General features: G+C 46.0%; 1 protein-coding gene across 4 annotated transcripts in view; it reads right to left on the bottom strand.

Moving 5' to 3' along the window:
- FARP1 (FERM, ARH/RhoGEF and pleckstrin domain protein 1) overlaps positions 1–24,922 on the bottom strand; it is a 300,983-nt gene extending 276,061 nt beyond the window's left edge. For 2 of the 4 annotated variants that reach the window (XM_081548929.1, XM_081548930.1), the window contains exon 1: positions 23,975–24,375. The gene's annotated coding sequence lies outside the window, so the exon portion shown is untranslated. Of the gene's footprint in view, positions 1–23,222; positions 23,339–23,974; positions 24,376–24,645 lie in introns of those variants that run through there. The other 2 variants (XM_081548931.1, XM_081548932.1) reach the window with 2 other exon arrangements.
- Between the last annotated feature and the right edge of the window lie 1,016 nt (positions 24,923–25,938).

The raw sequence follows: 25,938 nt of genomic DNA, 5'->3' as shown, positions 1-25,938 counted from the left end.
ATGGAGTAAATCATGAAATTAGAAGATGTATAACCCAGAAAACTGTGGGTCCAGAAAAGAAGTACAGTGAAGGAAAGTCCCTGAATGATGGCTGTGTACTAGGCCTCAAGTACAACCTATCTGCACAAGAGTTGAAAGTGGGGGCTCCAGACGGTGTACACCAGGGGAAAAAGATGGGGAAACTGAATGGTTACGTGATGTGCTTTTGAAGTTTGGGAAAAATTAGTTGAAAGAAAACTGGCAGGTCTGTTGAAGTTATTTGATAGAGATTAGCAATGGGTATATAGCAAACCAGGCAGATTTTTAAGAAAAGAATTATCTCCAGAGAAAACAAAATTTTTGAAGGAAATAATCACAGGACAGTATTTAACCCAGCAGTGAACACACAGTGAAATCAACAGGCACACTGACTAATGAGTTATCAAGCACGGTACTATGGCCACGTGGGGAGTGGGAGGGAAGGAGAAAGGTGGTGAGACAGGGGTGACAGACCTCAGTCACTGCCCACTGTGCCCTGGAAGTTTTAACTCTTTTTTTAAAAAATACTTATTCATTCATTTATTTTTGGCTGCGCTGATTCTACGTTGCTCTGCGTGGGCTTCTCATTCCGGTGGCTTCTCTTGTTGCGGAGCACGAGGCTCTAGGCACGCGCGCTTAGCAGTTATGGCACACGGGTTTAGTTGCCCCCTGGCATGTGGGATCTTAATTCTCCCAGAACAGGCATCAAACCCGTGTCCCCTGCATTGGCAGATGGATTCTTAACCACTGGACCACCAGCGAAGTCCCAAACTCCTTTCTAAACAGCCTCTCAACTCATCATCTAGTTTCCAGATTTCCCACCCAGCCTACAAGTTCTTCCCAGACATTGAGGGAGGGGTTCCACCAAAATGAGGGGGGAGGACGTAAAACTGAGAAGACAGAGGCTCCAGAAAACAGATTTCAGGAAGAGAAGTCGGGGGGATTCCTAGGATAACATCAGAGATCCTACACCAGGTAACAGAGGTAAAGGGGATGGCCAGGGTCACCGAGGGGGAGATGGCAGGATGCTAACCAGGCCAGAGACAAAGCCAGGCCAGAATGGAGCAACTCCGACCTCCAGACAAATCCCCTTGAGGACTGGGGATAAAACAGGGACTATCTGAGCATCCGATGAATTTGAATAAACTAAAAGGGATTCAGGCAGGAGGTGAGAATTTTGGAGTGAATTAGGTAAGGTTATGGAAAATGAAGTGGAAGAAAAGTTAGATAATTATAAAGTCCAGGGAAAGGAAAATTGGGCAAAAATGGAAACTAGCCACCGTTGACTCTCACATTATTCTTTGAACCAACATAATTTAAAAAAAATTAACCACCAAGTTCTAGAAGAAGTTATGAGACTTTAAAAAATGCTCTCAGACAGCAGAAGCTCTCTCCAAACATGACCTAGACCCCAGACGCCACAGAAGCAAAGACTGACAAGTGCAGAACCAAAAAGCCAAGTACGGAGTAGGACAGAGCAGCTACATTTGACAGAGGGCTCATCTGCACAGGCAAAGCAACTCCTATGTATCAATCAGAAAAATATTTTCAAGTCAATAAATAGACAAACGGACAAAGGACAGGAACAAGTAGTGGATAGATACCCCCAAAAATGTCCAAATGGCTCGTCAACATCTGAAAATGTCTCCAACCTCAAAAAGCAGTAAGAGAAACACCAGTGATAATTAAGAAACCCTAACATTTCTCACTGATCAGATTAGGAAAAGCGAAAACACTGGACATGACTGCGGTTGCTCACTGGAACAGGCCGTTAATGCAATGACTCAGAGGGTTCTCTGGATTCAGATGGCCTGGGTTCAAGTCCTAGTTCACCACTCACTGGAGTTGGCCTTTAGCCAGGTTACATCATCTCTATGACCTCAGTCTCCTTTATCTGTAAAGATGTGATAACCACAGTACTTTTAAGAGCTGCTCTGAGAATTAAACAAGTTAACATCCGTAAAGTATTTGAAATAGCACAAAGTAAGAACTATGTATGCATTAGTAGAACAAATGAACAAACTCCTGATGGGCAATGTGGCAATATCTATCTACATTAAAAAGAAATACACCCTTTGACTGCAGACCCCACTTCTGGGATTTATATTTCAGATGTACTCACAAAGAGACATCAAGAACCTTCACTGCAGCATTGTTTATTAACAGCAGACCATTTGAAATATAAATGTCTATCAACAAGGACAACTTTACAGGTAATTAAAGGTTCCCCATAAAATGAAATGTTACCTGCCAATAAAAAATGAGGCAGATCTGTATATACCAATATAAAATAATCTTCAGGGTATATTAAGTGAACAGGATACAACATAATATCCAGTATATGCTGCTGCTGCTGCTAAGTCGCTTCAGTCGTGTCAGATTCTGTGCAACCCCATAGACGGCAGCCCACCAGGCTCCGCCGTCCCTGGGATTCTCCAGGCAAGAACACTGGAGTGGGTTGCCATTTCCTTCTCCAATGCATGCAAGTGAAAAGGGAAAGTGAAGCCGCTCAGTCGGGTCCAAATCTTCGCGACCCCAGGGACTGTAGCCCACCAGGCTCCTCCGTCCATGGGATTTTCCAGGCAAGAGTACTGGAGTGGGTTGCCATTGCCTTCCATTTGTGTTAAATGGCTATGCATCAAATATTTCTGGAATAATATGCTTTTTTTTTTTTTTTAATGATGGGAGGTTATCATATAAAGGTCCTACCAGGTTTGTTTTTAATGGGCAAGAATCAAGAATGATTCTTTCCAAAGTGTTGGAAAAGTCTCTCTTCTTAAAGAAAGTAAACATTCCCCGTGTAACTTTATTTCCACTATTTGCTCTACAAACCTTGTTCCCACAGCATTGTGTTAAAACAAACTTCAGCCTAACAGAGTTCAAACTGCGTGAACCCTGAATTACTGGGGTTAAAAACCAAGGCCGGATGGTCCACGTGCACAGCAGCATGTTCACAACACCTACTTCAAGCATTACAATTTGTCTGAAAGCACTGAGACTGCTTTCACTTCTTTCAATATCAGCATGATATGCCAAATTACAGTACACTTAATTGTTAGAAAGACAAACAAGTTCAAAAATAGATTCATACATGCACCCCACTGTTCATAGCAGCACTATGTAAAGTAGCCAAGACGTGGAAACACCTAAGTGTCCATCAACAGATGAAGAGATAAAATGTGGTACATATATACAATGGAGTATCATTCAGTCATAAAAACGAATGAAATAATGCCATTTGCAGCAACATGGTTGGACCTAGAGATTATCATACTAAGTGAAGTAAGTTAGAGAAAGACAAATATCATCTGATATTGCTTATATTTGGAATCTAAAATATATATAATATATATATAATATATATATAAATGATCTTATTTACCAAAAAAGAAATAGATTTAGAGATGTGGAAAACAAACTTATAGTTACCAGAGGGGAAAGTATGGTGTGGGGGAAGGAGGGAGTAAATTAGGAGTTTGGGATTAGCACATACACACTAATGCACATAAAATAGGTAACCAACACGGATCTACCATATAGCACAGGGAACTGTATCCAGTGTTTTGTAATAACCTATAGCGGAAAAGAATCTGAAAAAGTGTGTGTGTGTGTGTGTGAATCTGAATCACTAAGTCAACTATACTCCAACATAAAATAAATTTTTTTATAATTCACTTTTTGAGTATTTTTTAACCACTTTTTTTTAAAGATTGAAGTATAATTTACAATGTTGTGTTAGCTTCAGGTATACAGTAAAGTGATTCAGTTATATACATATATATATCTATTCTTTACCAAAGTCAAAAAGAATTTAAAAATCAAACCAAATTTCAAAGTATTTTGAAGATGAATGATACAATTCCTGATGGAACCTCTTGGCCTGCCAGACCGGCTCTTTTTCAGAGAGACAGAGGAGACTTTCCTTCCACACAAAATGCACAGTGGAAGACAGGGCAGGAAGCTACCCTGGTGGTGAAGTGCACTCCGCAACCCTTAAAACAATTAAGAATACGAACTTGGTTCATATTAAACCAAAACCTAAGCTCTATGAAGATTAATAACGCCTCCACCGGATTCACAGCAGTAGGTAAAAGTGCATACAAAGTCAAAGTCACCGATGTGTCAGTCTGTGTAATCAAACACAAATCAAAGGAGTCAAGAGATTCAATGAGGAAAAATCAAGACACTTCAGCGTAAACCCACAAGGAGCGCCCCAGGCTTTGTGGCTCTTTCAGTCTCAAGCGAAAATGTCTCTTTCCACAAAAACAAGAGGCCTTGAAATGCTGACTGGTGGGTGTCAGGTAAACAGAGTCCAGATGTTCCACCAGCCTTCATACGGTTAAGACAAATGACGTTCCTTAAAAAAATATATATATATATATATATATGTATATAAATGAACTTATTTACAAAAAAGAAATTGGCCGAAGCCTGAAAGGGAGGGGAGTTCGTCTCGGGGAGAAGGGATACATGTATATGTATGGCTGAGCCCCTTTGCTGTCTACCTGAAACTATCATAACATTGCTAATCAGCTACATTCCAATATAAAATAAAAAGTTAAAAAAAAAAAAAAGAAATTGGTCTAGGTAGCCAGCCAATCAACAAATAATAATAGAGGCAAAATCCCCACATGACAACTTCCTCATCCTTTCTTCACTCCTCTCCCCCGCAGTCTTAAAGGCAATTAGGTACACTTACTGTTCGCTAAAAAGTAAGACTATTTCTGGAGTTGGTGCCGATGGCATTATTCATAGATTCAAACTATCCAGTAGTTTACTCAGAATTCAGCTAAAGAGGGGTAATTAAGACTATTAGAAAAGGCCATCTGAGGTTTAATTTACAGACCACTAACGTAGGATATCATGGCCCCCAAATAAGTTCTTTTTCTCCTCTAAGTAAGCATTTGTTGTCAGGTTTCTGATGTGCGAGGTGTCTCAGCCACTCACAAAACATGAAGCATCTCTAACTTCCCAAGAGGCTAAGCAGGCCTGTGCCTGAGAGACTGAAACCAAGGCCAGAAGCTAAAGGACGGGGATACTAAAGCAGACAGTGTCAGAGGGTAGTTCAATTCAGTTCAGTTCAGTTCAGTCGCTCAGTCGTGTCCGACTCTTTGTGACCCCATGGACTGCAGCACACCAGGCTTCTCTGTCCATCACCAACTCCCGGAGCTTGCTCAAACTCATGTCCATCGAGTCAGTGATGCCATCCAACCATCTCATCCTCTGTCGTCCCCTTCTCCTCCTACCCTCAATCTTTCCCAGTATCAGGGTCTTTTCCAAGGAGTCAGTTCTTTGCATCAGGTGGCCAAAATATTGGAGTTTCAGCTTCAGCATCAGTTCTTCCAGTGAATATTCAGGGTTGACTTCCTTCAAGACTGGTTTGATCTCTATGCTGTCCAACAGACTCTCAAGAGTCTTCTCCAACACCACAGGTTCAAAAACATCAATTCTTCAGTGCTCAGCCTTCTCTATGGCCCAACTCTCACATCCATACATGACTACTGGAAAAACCATAGCCTTGACTAGATGGACCTTTGTTGGCAAAGTAATGTCCCTGGTTTTTAACATGCTGTCTAGAGGGTAGGGTGAGGAATAAATTTAGATCTGCCATCAACGTGTGACTATAAATTCAAGGTTTTTACAGACCACGGGAGCCCAACAGCTGGTGAGAAGGTCGGCTCAAGTTTAAGAGGTTCGAGGTCATTTTACCAACAAGGCCCCAAAGAGGGTCTCGGCTACCTTCATTTGACAAAGATTTAATGGCTACTGACGATGGCCACAGCCTGTGCTAGGCAGCAGTCACACAGAAATGAGCCTACTAAACCAGTGTCTACAGGTACACCAGCGAAAGGCACACAGCACTGAGAAGGCAGCCCGTGTTCCCGGATCTCACCCGTCCCTCCCCTTGGAAATCCTGCACCACTATCAACCCCCCAGCCTGGCAAGCAGGCAAGCCCCGTAGTGGTATTCACTTCCAGAAGCATCCATCAGCGTTAGGTGTTTCTGGAAACACTCCTGCAACAGTTCTATTTTCTAACTCGTGAGGAAGGCTACACACTTCTAATAGAAAGTAGATCCCAAGCCCCCTCCCCGCAAATGCCATGAGGAAAAAAGAATCCAGAGATAAGACAGGCAGAAGGAGTGAGTCTTCATCAGCCCCCTACATCCTTATAAGGACATTCTGCAAAATCTCCACATGATAAATATTCAAAGGGCAGGTCATCCAGGAACCACCCCCCTCCCCGCTGTGAGCCCAACTGCATTCCTCTGAAGAAAGGTCAACAGGAAGTGACCTCATGAGACCTTTGACCTTAATCACGTTAGTTTAAGGACTACTGAAGAAACGTTAAGGGGGGAGAAATTCACAAAACAAATGTACAAGATATTATAAAGTTGAAAAAAATTAAACAGTTAAAAAAAATCTAAAATTAAGGAAAATGCTGGATGTTGGTAATGGGGGAGGTAGGGGGTGAGGAAGGGGTATATGGGAACTCTGCTTTCTACTCCATTTGCTGTGGACCTAAAATTGCTCTTAAAATAACCTTTTTTATTTTTTTTAATTAAGCAAAGGAAAGAAAACTATGTAAGGCAAATATGAAGAGGTGAACAATCTGTGTGTGGGTATGTGTATGTGTATATTTGCCAAACCACCCTTCACTTTTTTTTTTTTTTTTTATAAATTTATTTATTTTAGTTGGGGGCTAATTACTTTACAATATTGTAATAGTTTTTGCCATACATTGACATGAATCAGCCATGGGTTTACATGTGTTCCCCTTCCTGGACCCCCCACCCACCTCCCTCCCCATCCCATCCTTCTGGATCATCCCATTGCCCCGGCCCTGAGCCCTTGTCACATGCATCGAACCTTCACTTTTCAAAGTTCTACAATGATCCTATTATTTTTACAATTAAAAAAGAGACATGCAAAAGAAACAAGCTGCTTTTTTAAAGCTTTATTAAAAAAACAAAAACAAAAAAAGGACTCAGGGAAGCACAGCTAATTCCCATGTGAAATATACATCAGGCCAGGCTTATGATCTGTTCAGGTTACCCAAGCCACTCTGCAAGCAACACAGAGGAGAAGCAGGCAGCCATCCCCCTGCACCAGGCTAGCACAGCCACAGCCCTGAACCAAACGAGCCCTGCCAGCAGAGCGACAGCACTCACTGCCAGGCTGGCATCGGCGCCCGGGAAAGCCTCGTGGCACAGGTCCTTTGTCATGTGGCTATTAAGTTGAAAACAGATCTCCTTCCTGCTGCAGCTCCCACACATCCACACGGAGTGACAAAACACCACTCTCCGAGACTCTAACAGGCCTTCATCAGACCTGGGCGTCAGGGTCTCAAAGCTGAAATTCTGTAAGTAACCTTGGAGCCAATCACTTGTGTCAGAGCAGCGACTGCAAAGGGCCAAGACGTGTCCTTTAAGACTGGTGACTCGTCCCCCAAAATGTCTTCAAAGGGAAAATAAAATAGTATCACAGTGCTGAAAAGGATGCTGAACTCCCGTGAGCTGATCAGACTGTCCTCATTCTGACTCCAGAGCCACTGGCTGCGTGGGGTCAAGGTGAGGCAAGTGAGGCATGGCCCTGGATGTGAAATTTAAGGGGATGCCAAAACTCACAACTAAGATCATCTTTTTTTTAATCAATTTTTTGAAAATCAAAAGTTTTTTAATTCACAATGAACAAAATAACACACTGTTAAACAAAGACAGATTCTTTAACATCTGAGCCACCGGAAAGGCTTGAACTGTGGTGCTGGAGAAGGCTCTTGAGAGTCCCTTGGACTGCAAGGAGATCAAGTCAATCCTAATGGAAACCAACCCTGAATATTCACTGGAAGGACTGATGCTGAAGCTGAAGCTCCAATATTTTGACCACCTGATGCAAGGAGATGATTCACTGGAAAAGACCTTGATGGTGGGAAAAATTGAGGACACAGGAGATGGTTGGATGACATCATGGCCTCAATGGACATGAGTCTGAGCAAACTCCAGGAGATGGTGAAGGACAGGGAAGCCTGGCGTGCTGCAGTCCCTGGGGTTGCAGAGAGTCAGACAGGACTGGCTGACAGAACAAGAACAAATAAACATGCAAGCACACAGTCAAACACAGTACCTGGTTTAAAACCGGCAGCCCAAATCCTGCTTCCAAGAAGAAGCCGAATAGGATTCCTAGAAGGACTTCTAGCCCATGCAGAAGACTTTCAAGCAATTTTCTGGTGATAGGTTTTAATGGGCTGTTGGGTTTTCCCTACCATCACTCTGGTGATGGACTTTTCTATTTTTTTTTTTTTTTGATATTTATTTATTTGGCTATGCCAGGTCTTAGTTGCAGCATGCAGGCTGTTCTAGTCCTGGCACGCGAACTCTTAGTTGTGGTAAGTGGGATCTAGTTCCCTGACCAGGAATCGAACCCGGGACCCCTACATTGGGAGTGCTGAGTCTCAGCCACTAGACTTTTCTTATTGCATCTTTAGCTGGTAGAACTGAGGGCCATTCCTAGCACTGAGCTATGCCAGGGGAAGACAGCAAGTGAGAATGAAGAATGATGCCCACCCTGGTTAGCTCCTCAGGATAAGCAGGGAAGTGGTACCCAAACAGGATGGCACGCGATCAGACAAACCACCTCTGTGTCTCTCAGATTCTCCTTCCTACAGCAAAGTGCAGGCATTATTTCAATAAAAGGAATCAAACTACCAGGAGAATTTTTCAACCTCTTGAAAAATTGACAACTTTTCAAACTTCAGTCCTTGCTAAGGTACCTACCACCCAGGGAAAAGCCACTGTTGCCCCGCCACAGGCCTTGACCCTCACCACCATCTGTGGATCTGATAATGCAGACTCTGGGATTTCTTTTTTTTTAACACCAAAAACATTCTGTACTGGGGTATAGCCAGTTAACAATGTTGTGACAGTTTCAGGTGAACAACGAAGGGACTCAGTCATACATATACATGTATCCATTCTCCCCCAAAACCCCCTCCCATCCAGGCTGCCACATAACATTGAGAGTAGAGTTCCATGTGCTATACAGTAGGGGTTTTTTTTTGGGGGGGGGCAGTATCCATTTTAAAAATAGTGTGTACATGTCCTTCCCAAAGTCCTCAACTATCCCTTCCCCTCAGCAACCAGGAGTCCGTTTTCTAAGTCTGTGAGTCTCTTTCTGTTCTGTAACACAGGTTTCCTCCAGTCCCATGGGAGCCAGCTTCCAAGATGGCTCCCAATGACCCTTGCCACCTGGCACCCCCACTTTTGTGTAGTCAACCCCCCACTGAATCATGGCTGGCCTGTGTGATCAAGACTCTGTGGAAGCGACAAAGTAGAACTTCCCAGTCTAGGTCATTAACGTCACGGCAGTTTCCACCTTGGTCTCCTCACGAACTACTTGCTCTGGGAGAACCCAGCCACCATGCTGTAAGGACACTCAAGCTGCCTACCTGAGAAGCTTCCTTAGAAACAGATCCTACCACCCCAGCTGACATCTCTACTGCAAACATCCAAGCCAGAACTGCCTGTCTAAGACACTCCCAGAGTCCTGCCCCAGAGAAGCTGTGAAAGACAATAGTTACTATTGACATGTGTGTTAGTCACCCAGTAGCGTCTGACTCTTTGTGACCCCATGGACTATAGCCCACCAGGCTCCTCTGTCCATGGAATTCTCTAGGCAAGAACACTGGAGTTGGTTGCCATTCCCTTCTCCAGGGCATCTTCCTGACCCAGGGATCAAAACTGGGTCTACTGACATAAGTCACTCAAATTGGGAGTAGAGTGTCACACAGTAACAGATAATGAATCCATGCCCTGAAGCCTGTGTTCTTTCCTCCAGGTCTACACCGCCTTTCAGTTGCTTCTATAATTCTTTAAATCATTATCACTGTATATTCACATGGAGAATTAACAAGATACTTACTCAAATCAAACCTCCACACACTATCAGGTCTCTGAGATAAGTATCTACACCACATGCTACTTACCTCTATTTCTTGCTGGCATTGTTACATTCTGAGCCTCAGCTTTCATATACACAATTGCTCTTTTTGATTTATTCCTTCCAAAAATAAGCAGCTAACAGTTTATCAAGCCTCTGCTTGTAGGATTCCCTAGTGGCTCAGTAGTAAAGAATCCACCTGCAATGCAGGAGACACAGGTTCAATCCCTGGGTGGGCAAGAGCCCCTGGAGAAGGAAATGGCAACCCACTCTGTATTTTTGTCTGGGGAATCCCATGGACAGATTTTAGGGAAATTAAATAAATAGTCTTCTTTAGGCTTCAGAGACAAAGCAGAACAGGCCTCTGACCTTGCTTCTAACCTGCCTGGACACTGCCCTGACTGTGACTTGAGTGACTGCCTGCTGTGAGTGCAAGACTTGCTGCACCATAGATGAGACAGTCTGGAGATTGTTGAGCCCCTGGAGGGGGTCTGGCCAACCAAGCCCCAGGCTGAACAATATTCCAAGTTTTTCAAGACAAAACAAACAACATTAGCATGACACCAGAGTTGCTATTTGCTCACAGATTGATGATGATAACAGTTTTCCTCCGGGGATTATAAATGGGAACCGAACTGCAATCTTTGAAGTCTCACCCACAGAGCCAGTGTGCTGCCTGGGACCTTTTCTTAATGGAGACTCCAGATGTGCTATGTCCCGGGACTTCCCAGCACTCTTGGCCTGGATGTTGGTCTAAATCCAATTTGGTGAAGTATCCCCTGCTGTTTCTGTTTCTCTTTTCTTCTCATGTTAGTATATTGAAAGTAAGCTAGATAATTCTCTAATAAATATTGGTATTACTTATTTGTCTATAAGAAGTGGCTTATTTTGTTAACAAATCCTTTGAACCGGAGACGAAAGTGAAACTTTTCAGCAAAACAGAGGAGCCTGGCAGGCTATACAGTCCATGGGGTCGCAAAGAGTCAGACACGACTTTAGTGTCTAAACCACCACTGGGTAGTCCAGGAAACGTTTTAGTCAACATCTTTGAATAAGCCTCTCATATACTGATGTTTTCTCAGCATGTTTTGTTTAAAAAAATAAACAGCCATGCCGACACACCACTACACACCTGTTCAAATGGCAACAATGAAAAGCCCGGACAACATCAAGTGCTGGTGAGGACTCCACCTTTGGGCACCTCCCAGGGAGAAATCACACCCATATCAAGACCTGCATGTGAAAGTTGCTAGCAGCTGCACATTTAGCCATTCTATTCACAATTGCCCCAAACTGGAAACAACCCCAACGTCCTTCAACAAGTGGTACACCCATACAACGGAACAGTCAGTACTCGGCAAGCGAAGGGAAAGAGTGATATTAAAAACAACCCAGAAGAATCTCAAAGGCACTGTGTGAGTGAAAGAAGCCAGTCTCAAAAAAGTTTCATACGATGTGATTCCACTTATAAGACGTTCTGAAAAAGAACAGATAGTGACAGAGCAAAGATGAGCAGTTAACGGGGATGGTGGAAGGGGACAGAGGAAGCAGAACCAAAGGAAAGCAACAACATATGGGAATTTTTTGAGCTGCTCAAAATGTTCCATATCCTGGGGCTTCCCCGGTGGTTCAGTGGTAAAGAATCCACCTGCCAGTGCAGGAGACACAGGTTTGATCCCTGGTCCGGCAAGATCCCACATGCCACGAGCAACCACGCCCATGCCACAACTATTGAGCCTGTGCTCTAGAGCCCAGGAGCTACTAGTGAGTCTACGTGCTGCATGTAAGGTCCACGTGCCTTAGAGCTTATGACTGACAAGAGAAGCCACTGCAATGAGAAGCCCACACGCCCCGCTCACCACAACTAGAGAAAAGCCCAGGCAACAACAAAGACCACACTCAGCCAAAAATAAATAAAATTATTGCTTAAAACATTCCATATCCTGACTGTGGTGTTGGTCACACAAATCCATACACATGGTAAAACTCACAGAACGCTACAGGGGGCGGAACTCCTTTTTCCCCTTAAGAAGAAACTGTGTCTTGTTAAGTCACCTTCAGGGCCTAGAGCCCTGTTGATTTTGAAAGCTTTAAAAAAAAAAAAATGCTGATCAAAAGGACTTCTACAAGCAACTTACTTGGAATCTGCTGATCTGTATCTCAGGAGTCCACCGTCTCTCAAACAATTCCATTTATTATTTTCCTCCAGAGGAGAAACCTCCCCCTTGTATGTCCCTGCAAACAGCCTTGCCTGGGAGCAAATCTTTTAGGAGGACACAAACACAACCTCACGGACTCTCAATAAATGTGTCCAGTGAGGGAATGATGGGGTACATCCCTGAAGTCACAGGACCCACACTATCCTGAGGGCATATGATAGCCTCAGGGGAAAACCAGCTCCCACCTCCAACCCCCTGCTTTGGGCCAGGCTTCCCATATGGCTCAGTGGTAAAGAACCTGCCTGCCGATACAGGACACTCAACAGACCCAGGTTCGATCGATCGAGTCGGTAAGGTCCCCTGGAGGAGGGAATGGCAACCGGCTCTAGTATTCTTGCCCGGAGAATTCCATGGACAGAGGAGCCTGGCGAGCTACAATCCATGCAGTTGCAAAGAATCAGACAAAACTGAGCGACCAAGCATGCATGCACCCACTTTGGGCCAGTCTCTGAGCACAAGGGTGACCATCCACTTAGGCGCCTTTTGTTCTGACACCCCAGGCAGTTAGCGCCTTTCAGTGTCAAAAATGTCTCAATTTGGACCAAAAAATATACACTGCCCCCTTGAAGATGAGGATTTTTCAGCCTGTTTTGTTCACTGATGTGAATCTCAGGAATAGTGCCCTCTGGGTAAAAGGTGCTTGACAGACCTTTGTGAGAAGTGAGATCGGTTTTATTCTTTCTAACTTGTGAAGAGTTATTGAGACTCTAATGAGTTGTGATTTTTCCAGCTGCCTGAGATCCTATGATAAGATCCTCATTAATCCATCAAAGAAAGGCTCTGTTTTAAGTACCCAGAAAGCAGAACAGAAGTTTTGAGACACGGCTCCTGACCTCCAGAAATGAACTCTGGGGGAAAAGGCAAAATCCACACATCGGGGAGTAACTAATGACTCGAGCTACACTACGGATGAAACCGGTCAGGCCGCCGTTGGCAGCAGCCTCCTTCGGCGCTCCCCTGGGGGCTCGCCAAAGCTTCTGTGGATAATCTCCAATGGTAAGCCAATGGAACTGAGACAGAGACACTGCTTTGCACGGCTTGGCTGGGTCACATATGGGTATCTTCTCTCTGAACATATGGTTGAAACAGTCCTGTCTGCTGGGGACTGGTTAGGGCTGCCAGGAGCTAACACCCTTGCTTACTAAGTGCCTCTGACCAACATCGGAGAAAAGGGGCACATGGGACTCCCCTGATGGTCCAGTGGTTAAGAATTCACCTTCCCAATGCAGGGGATGCAGGTTTGATCCCTGGATTGGGGAGCTAAGATCCTGCATCCCACGGGGCAACTAAACCCATGCACCAGGAACACGAGGAGCCCACGGGCTGCAAGCAGAGAAGGCCTGCATGCCACAACAAAGACCCAGCGTGGCCAAAATTCCAGAAGGCAGGGGGCACCTCGAGAGTCATCACAAGTGATAAGAAAAGAGCGTAGAGGCACAACTCCCATCTCAGCCTAGCTGGTGGGCTTCTGCAGGGGCCAGCTTTGCTATAGACTCACCCTGAGCAAGCCTGATCGATTTCCACCCCTTTCCTCCCATTCTGGATGGTGTGTCTGCATGTAAGCGAGAGGAAGGTTGTTTGGGGCTGATATCTAACCACTGTGACGCCCCTCACAAGGGAACATCAGGTTAGAACTGCAGCTCTCGGTGCTCAGACATCAACCTTGACGAGATGGGAATCCTCCAGCTTCGGCACAGCCCCAGGAGGTATGGACGGTGGCCCTCCTTCCTGTCTCTGTCCCTCCTTCCCTGCTGGGCCCTCCCCCAGGAAGTTAATTCCCCTTATTTCCGTGTGTCAATCCTACCCACCTGGAAAGGCTGCTGCTCCCCATCCCTGCCCCATCCTCATACACCCCTCCATCACAATAGGTCCCTCATTTGGCCTAAACAGGGGTCCTTCCCTGGAGGGATGGAGATGGGAGCTCAAACTAGGTGAGTCTCAATCCCAGCATGAGTGGCGTGAACGTTTCATCCTCGGGAATGGAACATGCGCGAAGGTGTGATTAATTGCCAGCATGACTGGCGGGGGCTGCTTGACTTTTAAGGTGGGGCCGTGGATGGTATGGGCTTCCTCAGTGGCTCAGCAGTAAAGAATCCACCTGCCAAGGCAGGAGACACGGGTTCGATCCCTGGGTCAGGAAGATCCCCTGAAGAAGGAAACGGCAACCCACTCTGGTAACCTTGCCTGGGAAATCCCATGGACAAAGGGGCCTGGCGGGCTACCGTCCATGGGGTCGCAAAGAGTCAGACACGACTGAGTGACTAAACAACAGTGGATGCTACAGTTGCTGTGATGCGCAGGGCAGCCCCATCGTCACCAGCAAACTGTCCCAAAGTGCCAGTGGAGAGAACCAGGAACACGAAGCCAACCCCACAGGTGGCTAGAGTCTTCGGACCAAGGTTTCAATTCCTGAAATGACTCACCTTGGCCCGTTCTTGGGTTGGTACTGAGAGCTACCAAATTCCCCGTTCTACCTCTTATGACTCAAGGTGGGTGTCTGCCCCCTGCAACAAAAGAACCCTCTTTCCACAGATTTATGTACAGATGGTCACAGCACTCAAATATTGCAGGCAAAAAAAAAAAAACACAAACAGACCAATAAAGGGCAACATTAGGTATATTATGTAGAATTATACAGGGGAACATTATAAAGTCATTAAAATTTCCATTTCCAAGAAAACTCAATATGGAAAATACACAGCGGTTAAGGCGGGAAAGTGGCTTCTAATTATACATGCATTGTTCTCACAATTTTTAAAAAATGTATGTCTGTATGTAGAGAGGCAAATACTGAGAACATATTGAATATGCCAAAAGTCAAATGGAAAGAAACCAAATTTTAATTTTCATAAATTCTGACCAGCAGGATTGCAAGGAATTTTTACTTTGTTTTATACGTGAATACTTTTCTAATCCTGTTACAAAAAGTACAGTACAAAGGGAATACTAAAATGAGCAAACAAGTTAACAAACAAAAATACTTCTTTACTGAAAGCTCAACTTAAATGCAACTTCCAACCAGAATCCAGTGTCTTAATATCTGAACACTTCCACCATTACAGTACCTTTTGCAAAGCTCTTGTCATACTGTAATTATCTAGATAACTTCTCCAATCTGGTCTGGATGCTACACTCGGACAGCCGAGAACTGGGCCCTAACTTTGTGGCACCAATAGTAACTAGTAATTCAACACAGCTGGTCAATCAAATACCTGTTAGGTTGATAAATCCTTACACAAAATGAAGTAAAAATAAAATGGCAGTGAATATGCAAATTACCCTGGTCACCTGACCATCTTGATAGTAATGGGTGGGGGAATGACCAGATTTCTTTTTAAAAGTCATACCAATCAAAAGAAAATAGACTGGAATCTTGTAATTCTATATTCTGCAAGTTCTTCACTTGGATATTTTCCATTCAATTCATTTGCTTGGATTAAGGTTATCATAAAATCATTCAACCTTTCTTTACAGGGTCACAAATACCTGTGTCTAATTTTTGAATGTGGTAAATCTCTAGTTTATCCAAATCCTGACATTTCCAAGCAGCTCCTTCTACTAATAACATTGGCCCCCAAAAAGATTTCATGCCAGAGAATCAAAAGATTTGGCAAGATTATAAAGGAAGACATTAATCTCTGATTAATAATGGCCTCACAAATCTCCTAATCCAAAACCCAAATGGTCAATTCTAAGTAGATGTCCTGCAAGGCCATCATGAGAGGAAAAGGTGAAATTTATGCAGATACAATGACAAGATTCACACATGTTATCAAATACCTACAGTCCTTAAAAATCGTTCATCTTTCACAGCAACTTGATATGATCACTAAGCCACTTTCCACATAATTAACAGTAAGAACTCTTTTTTCTCATAATGTTAAATGGCAGATGAAAGATCAAGTCTTCCAACCTGTCAGAATGGTTATCATCAAAAAGACCAAAAAAGAGAAGATATTTTTTAAAAAGAAAGACAAACTCTTCCAATGAAATAACAAGTATTGGTGAGGATGTAGAGAAAAGGAACCCTCCAGCACTGGAGGTGGGAATATATTGATAAATTGGTGCAGACCCTGTGAAAAAGAGTATGGAGGCTCCTCAAAGAATTAAAAATAGAACTAGCATACAATCTAGCATTTCTACTCCTGGGTATTTACTTCAAGAAAACGCAAACACTAGTCAAAAATAAACACACACCCCTGTGTTCATTAAAGCATCATTCACAATAGCCAAGACAAGGAAACAACCTAAATGTCCACTGACAAAAGAAGAGATAAAGAAAATATAGGGATATTACACAATGGGATATTACTCAGCCATCAAGAATGAAATTTTGCCATTTGTGACAACATGGATGGACCTAGAGGGAACAATGCTAAGTGAAATAAGTCAGACAGAGAAGGATAAATACTGTAATGTTTTCACTTATATGTGGAATCTAAAAAACAAATGAATAAATATAATAAAACAGGAACAGACTCACAGGTACAGAGAAAAAACTGCCAAAAAGGGTGGGGATGGGGGGGCAATGGGCAAATTAGGTGAAGAGGATTAAGACGTACAAATGATCTGCTACAAAATAAAGTCACAGGGATATAATGAATAGCACTGGGAATACAGTCAATAATATTCTAATAACCCTTGCATGATGCATAATCTACAAAAACATCAAATCACTATTTTGTACACTTGAAGCTAATATAATATTGTAAATTGACTATACTTCACTTTTTAAAAAACAGACCAAAAAAGAGAAGATATTTTTTAAAAAGAAAGACAAACTCTTCCAATGAATGTACCAGTCAAGATGCTTTGGATGACAAGAACAGAATTAGAAAGTGGGTAAATTTAGTGTTTAATACACCGAGTCAGGGTTGCATTATTTGGTATACAAAATTTGCTATTATTTAGTATACTAAGCTCCAGGTTCAGGAAGATCAGTGACCAAGTGATGCCCACAAGAATTCTGCTTCCATCTTTCAGCCCATCATCCTCTTGCCCTCATCCCAAGGCTGATTACAACATGGCTGCTGTGATTCCAGATATCACATTCAGTCCAGCTGTTAGGTATCCCCATGAGAGCACAGAAACACTCCCCAGATCCTTCTTCAAAGACCACCAACCGTTGGCGGCTTCTGAGAAGCACTTTGATTAAGGACAAAACGAGCGTGAAGAAGGCCGTGCCATCACTTCCTGATGACGACAAATGTGTGACACCCAGAAGCCCAGGATTGCAGCAGCCCTCAGCCGAAACAGCTCATCAGGCTACAGCAGCGTAATTAACCTCCAGGCAACAAGCCTAAGTACAGAAAGCAACGAGCTGGGCATGGCAAGGGAGAAGGACAGAAAGAACTTGTGTCCTGGGTGATGCTGTGAGCTGAGACACTTAACCAGAGACCCCTTCCTTTCTTCTTATTTGAGGCAACTAATTGGTGACTTTCACTGAAATAAGTCCAAGATTCTATCACTTGAAGACAAATGCGCTCTTGAAGGCCCCTTGAGGTTTTAGGGAAAGAGTACCAATAACTTGCCCAACGTCACAAAGATGGACAACATACAGAAGGGCAAATCTGTCTCATCTTAATATCTATATTCCCAACTCTTCTTCCCTTTAATACCAATCTCTAACTTCCGTATCCTAAAATGTCATGGAGTTTTCAATATAGAAATTTTTAAATTTATGTATGTATGCATTTCTCTTTTCCATTATGGTTTATCACAGGATTCCGAATCGAGTTCCCTGTGCTCTACAGTAGGACCTTGTTGTTTATCCATTCTATGCATAATAGTTTGCATCTGCTAATCCCAGACTCCCAATCCATCCCTCCCCCACCCTCCTCCCCCTTGGCAACCACAAGTCTGTTCTCTATTTCTGTGAGTCTGTTTCTGTTTCAGTCATGACACAAATTTTAATTCAAATCAAGCAATATTTATTTACCTTCTATGAGCAGGAGAAACAAAAATCAGGGAAACATACTTTCTGATCTGACAACGCTTGTTATCCGGTTCAGAAAATGAGGAGAATACATAAATAACATGATAAAATTCACACCAAAATAGGAAAACTAAACTGCTTTCACAAGCACCCGCATATGCCATTCTGACCTCTTTTTGGAATGTTACATCTTGCTTTTTCCTAGGGCTCCATGTTTTGGTATTGACTTTGAAAATACTTATTTTCCACAATCCTTCTGTGTGCTAAAAGAACAAACAACTCAATTTTGAATTTTGGAAATCTGTTTATTTGGTCATAGTCTTAAACACCTTTGTTTCCTCAGATTTTTCAAAATAAGCAGGGTTGTTTTGTTTTTTTTTTTCCATTTTCATGTCTTTTCAACTCCGTTTCAGTTAGGAAAAATCAGACTGCATGAAGTAAAGGGGGTCTGACCTCCTGAACAGAGTGATATTAGTGTACGTCTTACACACAAAACTGTGTTATTTTTCCAAAGTTGAAAAAAAAATGCTCTGACCTTTAATAAGCTCAATAAGTGGACCATGTACAATGTTTTCCTCATAAATTTTGCTCTTCAAAGATATCGTTAAAAAAGGAGATTAAAAAATAGCCTGGTGAACATATTTGTAATATATTTATCTAACAGTGTACTTATATGCAGAATATACACAGAACTCCCATAACTGTAAAATAAGATGACATTAAGTATGTATGGTTTCTTTCACATCAGTTACACTCAAAAGCTATATAAAACAATCAGGCAAAAATCAATGAAAAAGAACAAAGTGTGAATGGCCACGTCAAGAAGAAAGATAGACAAATGGCCAAAAAGCACAGGAAAACCTATTATTTCTCTTTCAGGGAAATATAAAATTAAACCACAAGGAGATACCACTAACACATCCACCAGAATGGCCAAAATGAAAAAGATGGGTAATTTCAAGTGCTCATGAGGATTACAGTAAGTGGTACACTCGTATATCATTGGCGGGAATGTAAAATGGTGCAAACACTTTGGAAAACAGATGGCAGTTTCTTATAAACATACACTTATTATAAGACCCAGCAATAAAAAGGAAAACAGATCTCCGCACAAAGACTTGTTCACAAATGTTCATAGCAGCCTTATTCATAACAGCCCAGACTGGAAGCCAGAGTGGCCCAGGGTGACCAGACCAACAAAGAGTAGCACATCTAGACACTGAAATACTCCGGGCAGCAGAAAGGAACACACGGGTAAGAGGATGGAGGAAGGGGAGGAGGAGGAAGAAGATGGAGGAGGAGACAGAGGAAGGAAAGGAAAGGAGAAATTACACCCAGGCTTTGTGAAATTGCAGAGCTCCAAAGGATCTTAAAAGCAGCCAGAGAGAAAAGACGAGACCGTTTACAAGTAACAGTTAGCCTGACAGTGGACGTTACAGCAACAACGGGACCAGAAGACAGAGGATGAACACAGAAACAATAATCCAGAATTGCATACCAGCTACTTCATCATTCTGGAACAAATTTCAAGGCCCACAAAAATTGAGGTTACCCTCTGGCTTGGGAAGATTCCCCTGGAGGAGGAAATGGCCACCCACTCCAGTATTCTTGCCTGGAGAATCCCATGAACAGAAGAGCCTGGTGAGCTGCAGTCCATGGGGTTGCACAGAGTCGGAAACGACTGAAGCAACTTGATACACGCACACACCCCAATAAACACTCACTCATGGAACTTCCAAAAAAACCTCTCTCAGGAAGAAGGAAAGTTATCCCAGAAGCAAATTTTTCAGGTAGGTTTTACTTTCTCCTTCATGCTTTTTTGTGTCGGATTTCTTAAAAATGAGTCTGTATATTTTTACAATACCTAACTTTAAAGGTTAACTTCAATGGTTAAATTAGATAACAGAAATGAAATCAAATACCAAATTTTCAAATTCCCAGAGAACAACAACTTGTCAGGGCTAATATCAAATTTCCCTTAAATATTTTAAAGGCTAACTTGAAAGGACATGAAAATGAGGTTTACTTATTCACTCAGCAAGTATTTAGCAAAGATTTGCTGTGTGCCATGCACTATAGCAGATCCTGAATCAATATGATGAGAGCAAAAAGCAGAAGGCATCATAATACTGGATTTATGTCTTCTAAGATACCGTTACGGAAAGCCCAAAGTCTACACATAGAGTGCAGTTGCTCTTGTGGATGAGGAATTTTACATAATAGAAAAAAGATAATCTAATTTGGCCCAAGGCCCTTTTGTTTGAAAATGTATGCACAAATATGACCATTTAACACATGAAATTAATTCAGTGTAAATGATGAATTCTCATATTAATTTAATTGCCAATCTTGCCGTCTGTCTCTAATTTCCATCCCACTTTAAATAAGAAAACTGCCTGAGTTCACAGACGGCACTGAGCACGGGCTCACTTTTAGGCCCCTTGTACCCTACGGTCCCTGGTTTATTTCACAAGTATCAAAGGCTTAGAGCTCCCGCATTCAATAGGTATCAATTGTTCCCTTTTCCTCAAAGTATCCACTTGGCAAAATATTTTTAACTGACTTAGACCTGGAGGAGGGAAGCCTATAAAAAGACAGTTTCTCCACTTTTAAAATAAACAGTTTCTGGGGGCTTCTTGATTAAAAACAAAGGCGGCATTTGGCATAAAAGGACTGGTGAAATCAGAATTTCGAGTAATTTTAATGGAAACCATTGGGCTCTGATCTTGCCCGACATGTGGAAGTGGTTAAGGCAGTAACCTGGCGGAAACAGAGTGAGGGGCCTGTATGATGAAGTGAGGCCATAGCAGAAACTCTAACCATTAAAAAGCAAAGAGGGAAAAAAAAGTTGGTCCACCATTGCCCATTCAACAGTCAGGCTTGGTGAGCCCTCCTATCAGTCAAAAGCACCAAATAATAGGAGAGGTGCAGCTGCAGGAACCTTTAAAATCCCACCCTTTCCCTTCCCAGGCAATGGTAAGCAACACCTGGAATACCTGGGCACTCAAAGTATCAACAGAAAGGACTCCAGTGATTGTACTTTGGGATTACAAGTGCATGCTCAGTTGCTTCAGTCGTGTCTGACTCTTTGCGACCCCAAAGACTGTAGCCCGCCAGGCTCCTCTGTCCATGGGATTCTCCAGGCAAGAATACTGGAGTGGGTTGGCATGCCCTCCTCCAGGGGATCTTCCCGACCCAGGGATCGAACCCAGGTCTCCCGTATTGTAGGTGAATTCTTTACCACCTGGCAAGCACTGGGTTTACAAGAGCCCCTCTCTTATCTGTAGCATCTTCAGTTCAAGGGGAAAGTGCCTTTCTCAAAAACACTAAGCAGCTCTCTGCAATACGCAAGGTCAGTTGCAAAAGGTTTGTTTGAAATGCCTGGTTCACCATGCTGTCAAAGCATCAGCCAAGTACCTACAAATTCACACAACTTCCCTCATCCTCTGGGAAACCCACATGCCATCTTTCCTGAAGAGTGTTCAGCAAGCAAAAACTGGGCTCCCATCTCTTCTTCAGTCTTCTCTAATCTCCTCAAGGATGGAAAAAAAGGTGTTCATTTCTGATGTCTATCACATGCATATATATTTATATATCTTTATAAATATATACCATGTTCCAAATGAACTAAACTCTTCTATGATTATTAGAGTTCAGTGAATACTAGAGGATGAATTCCACTTAAAAAAAGTGACCCTTTCAATACTATATTCAATTCGTATCTTCTTAGAAACCATTTCCTCCAACAGTTTTTTAAATGAAAAGCAAAACAAAAACATTCACCCAAGTTGCTCGTAGTCTTAAGATAATTATGACATAACTGCAATACATCAGAGGAAAATTATCTAGGGTAGATTTTTAAGTCTCCTTTTGGTAAATCTGGCCACAGAGTAGCCTTAGTATTCTATTATGACCTAAGGAATTCAATCCCTGTATAAAATTCCAGGAAAAGACTAATTGTTTGAAAAGGACATTATAAACCTCACTTCAGGATTCCCATATGGGAAGCGCTCCTTGAATGAAAAACCACAGCCCAACTTACAGGGGGCACGCTACTGAGTTTGTGACCCTATGGAGAAGAGCTACATCATCACCAGGCATTTCAAGTTTCTCATCCACAAAGAAGAAAGAAGAGATTCCGGGAAGCGCTGGGCTAGCAGCTTACTATTTCCACCAACACTTCGCCCAGGAAGCCAGCCACTGGCCAATCATGTGTCTATTTATTTTACCCAGAAGCAGATCTATTAGCCAGACATTCTAAAAACACAAACGTTCCACTGTGCTTGGAGTAACTCCAATACTGGTGCCTTGCTGCAGAAGGATGCTGCAGGAATATAAAGTGAGCCATGTGGATGCTGAGCCCACATGAAGAGCATTATCAGAAACTATCATACCCAGAAGACCAACCCTACCGAAAGGCTGAAGGTAAAGCCCCAACCGGAAGGCTGTGGAATATGGAAGACAGCCAAAAGCAGGAGACTTCAGAAGGGCCTGCCTGATCACAACAGTGAGGACAATTTTTAAGGCAAATGTCCCAAAGCTCTCAGGACCGAAAAGGCCTTTCTTCCTGCTTTCTGTCCGGTTTAGAATGAGTAAGAAAAGCAAGACAATGCTGGAAGATGTTCTGAAATGGGCTTGGCCAAGTCACCAGGCGCAAAGCACAGTGAACCTAACCCACGGGGTTTAGGCTGGGGTTTGGCTCCAACTGAAGACGCTGCCTGCAGGGTGGAAGAGATGGTGGTCCCCAAAAGCCATGGCTCAGGATGTAACAGTAATACAGGGGAGGGCGGGGCCGAGCAAGTCAAACATGGGAAACTAACAAGCAAGACATTAACCAGGACCATAAAATGAAACAGCCAGAGGCCACCATGGTACTCCAGAAGGATCAGAGAGAGACAGGCTGAGCCGGCTAAACTGTTCCAGATGCGAGGCAATCTCTCCGCATCTCAAGAGGCGGATCTGATAACCAGAGTCCTCAGTTCTTCGTGCGTCGCTCCTCGCTCGTTTTCTGGGAGACCCTGCACAGATTCCAGAGCTGGGCTCCCACTGCCAGACACGACATCAGACTGATGCCCAGGAACGCCTGTTCCCCCTCGAATAAAACACACACACGTACCCACTCTCAAAGGGTCTGGCCGGATCACACAGCTAAAGTTTCCGGAACTTAAACCGTAAAACCACAACCAGAAGTTGTTGTTTTGAAACGCTCACCACAAAAATCTGTGTCCTTTGCTTTAAAAAAAAAGGGGGGGGCGGGACTTTGGTCTCCATAAAGGCTGGCGGTAACGAGGGACAAAAATCCAACTCGGGGAGAGGGCGTGTTCCTCTTTGTCACCCACCCGGGGTCCCCGCGCCGCGCGTGGGCGAGCCGCGGGCACCCGGCAGCGCGGTGGCACCCGCGCCAGCGGCCACCACCACCCCCCCTCCCCGGCCCGCGGGCGGCCTCGGGGACCCAGATTGCGGCCGGAGGTCCGGAAGCCGCGTCGGGCGCTGTCAGCGCGCCGGGTGGGATGGGAGGAAGCGGGGGGAGGGCGCCGCGGGGCGGGGGGAGGCGAGTGGGGACGCGCGCGGAGCCCGCGGCTCGAGTCCGGGGCTCGAGTCCGCGGAGGTGAGGAGGGCGCAAGGGGTGGCGCGGGGCCCGGAGGCCCCGGAGCTCCGGCTATTGTTGCCTACTGCCCCGGGCTCGGAGGGCCACTCTCCCGCCTCAGTTAAGAGGAAGCCCGATGCCACCCGCCCCAGCTCCCGCGAGCAGGACCCGCGGGCCACGCAGCTCCCTCCAGCCGCTCCCGGATAGGTCGGCTCCGGGCGCCCGACTCGCACAAGTTGCCGCCCGCCCGCCGCGGTCATTGTTCGCCGCGCGCCTCCTACCTCCACGGCGCGGGCGGCTCCGGCTCCCGCTCCCGGCCTCCCGGCTCCGCAGCTCCGAGCCCCGGGCGGCCGAGGGCGCGGCGGCTCCGGCTGCGCGTGCGGCGGGGACGCTCGGCTATTAATACCCGCGGGCGGCGGCAGCGGCGCGGACGCGCGCACGGGGCTGGCGGTGGCCGGCCGAGGTCCGAGCCATCAAAGGTGGCGCGGGGCGGAGGGGAGGGCGGAGCAGGCGGGGTGGGTGGGGAGCGGGCTCAGGGTCGCCATGGCCGCCTCGACGCCGGGCCGAGCGCCGCTCGCACGGGGAGGAGCGGCGCAAAGCGGACGGCGGCCGCGTCCCCGCCCCGCGCGCCAGCCGAGCGCTGCCCGCAACCCCCTGCGCCCGCGCCGGCACCGCCGCCTCCAGGCCGGCGAGCGGGAAGTGAAGGCAGGCGAGCCCCTCCCCGGGCCTGGGCCGGCCCCTCAGCGAGGGGCGGGGGAGCCCGGGCGCCGCGCCGCCCGAGCCGCGGGCACAGCGGGAGAGCCACAGCCCCCTCCAGCGTCCGCACCCGCGCCCTGCGAGCCGGAGTGCCCCGCCCCGGCTCCGCTCCGCCCCGGGGGCAGGTGCGCCTGGCGGCCGCCCGCCGCGAGCGCCCTCCCCGGCCCGGCGAGCCCACCTCCGATCCGCGCCTTACTTGGTCCTGCGGCCCGAGCCGGGCTCGCCGCTCGGCCACCGCCCGGCCAGAGCGCAGGAGGCGCCGGGGAGAGCGCCGCACCAGCAGGGACGCGCCAGTCCAGCCCCTGCGGTCGAAAGCGAGATGAGGACGCTGGAGACGAGCGCCCGGGTGAAACCGCGAGCCGCTGGCAGAGGATCGGCCAGGATCGGGACTCTGCGAGTCGTGCCTGCGGTCGTTCAAGAGGGAGCCCCGCCCGTGAGCCCACCTACTAGGACTTTCCGTCTTCGCGCGGGCCGCGGCGCGGTGCGGGGATCCACGAGCACATCCCCTTCCCCGGGGCCACGGGAGCGGGCTTCCGGCAGCACCCTAGGCCACGAGGGACTTAATCCCGGAGGGGCAGTGGTCACCTCCCCTCCCCCGCCGCGGCCCGGCGTCCTCTACCCCCACCCCAACTCGCCCCCTCCGGGGACCCGAGCGATGCCCGCGCACGGGAAAGGAGTGGAATAGGTCAGCTGTTTTACAGATTCTTGTGGGGCCTCGGAGCTCCGGGAACTCGATGCAGGCGGGAGCAAGATTCAAGGACCCAGCAGGCAGGGACCTAAGGGGGAAAAGTCAGCGGTTCCCACCCTCCAGCTGAAAACTACCGCTTTACACCTCCATCCCCTATCCTCAGCCCCCCGGTCTGACCCTTTCTTCTCCTCTTGGATGGACTCTACAAGTGGAAGGCAAAGGACGGACGGCAGGCAGCAGGTTCCAAAGGAAAACCACCCTCAGCTAGAACCGGAGGGCACCCGCCCCTGACGGCCACTGGCTCCAGCGCCCTGGTCATTTGGCGCCTTAGAGAAGTTTTCCTGGCTTCCCTGGTAGCTCAGCTGGTAAAGAATCTGTCTGCAATGCAGGAGACCCCAGTTCGATTCCTGGGTCGGAAAGATCCCCTGGAGAAGGGATCGGCTACCCCCTCCAGTATTCTTGGGTTTCCCTGGTGAAACGGTAAAGAATCTGCCCGCACTGCGGGAGATCTAGGTTCCATCCCCGGGTGAGGAAGATCCCCTGGAAGAGGGCAGGGCAACCCACTCCAGTATTCTTGCCTGGAGAATCCCCATGGACAGAGGAGCCTGGCGGGCTACAGTTCATGCGGTCGCAGAGTCGGACACGACTGAGTGACTAAGCAGGGCACAGAGAAGTTTTGGACTTCCACCCTCCATGCAGGGTTCTTAGGAGAGGCCACAAGTGAGCTGGAAGAGCAGCAGGGCGGGGGTCCCCATGAGAACAGGGTGAATCGAGGGAAGGGAGCACCCCTGCGTAGCCAGT

This window comes from Giraffa tippelskirchi, chromosome 12 (genome assembly GCF_054371585.1).
Source record: "Giraffa tippelskirchi isolate mGirTip1 chromosome 12, T2T-mGirTip1v1.2.pri, whole genome shotgun sequence".
NCBI lineage: Eukaryota > Metazoa > Chordata > Mammalia > Artiodactyla > Giraffidae > Giraffa > Giraffa tippelskirchi.
Note: the sequence above shows the minus strand (reverse complement) of the source record. Positions and strands in the feature narration are given on the sequence as shown.